The sequence below is a fragment of the Colobus angolensis genome, unplaced genomic scaffold, assembly GCF_000951035.1.
Source record: "Colobus angolensis palliatus isolate OR3802 unplaced genomic scaffold, Cang.pa_1.0 Scaffold128, whole genome shotgun sequence".
NCBI lineage: Eukaryota > Metazoa > Chordata > Mammalia > Primates > Cercopithecidae > Colobus > Colobus angolensis.
In genome coordinates, this window is record NW_012114030.1 from 1,793,139 (window position 1) to 1,793,410 (window position 272).

The 272-nt window shown below is 71.3% G+C and overlaps 1 protein-coding gene across 1 annotated transcript in view; it reads left to right on the forward strand.

Annotated features, from left to right (window-relative positions):
• The window catches only part of LOC105505632 (SAGA-associated factor 29 homolog), a 116,505-nt gene that overhangs the window by 81,972 nt on the left and 34,261 nt on the right, over window positions 1–272 (forward strand). The gene's annotated exons all lie outside the window — the stretch shown is intronic.

A 272-nucleotide genomic window follows, 5' to 3' on the forward strand; every position in this document is an offset into this window, starting at 1 on the left:
GGGTGCAGCACGAGCGGGAGGCGCGCCCAGGGCGGGGGTGCCAGGCCCACTCCAACCGCGGCAGGGTACGGGGGCATCAGGGCGGCTCCTGGCAGTGGTCGCACCCCAAACCCTGACCACTAGGGGCCGCCCGGTCTCCTTCCTTACCCGCCGAAGGGCTGCCAAGGCGGACGGGAAGCTGTGCACTATGAGCGCTGTCTCCCTGGGGAGGAGAACGGGAATGTCCCTGGGAGTCCCGCCGCGCTCCACCTGGGGTCCCCTCCAATCCCACC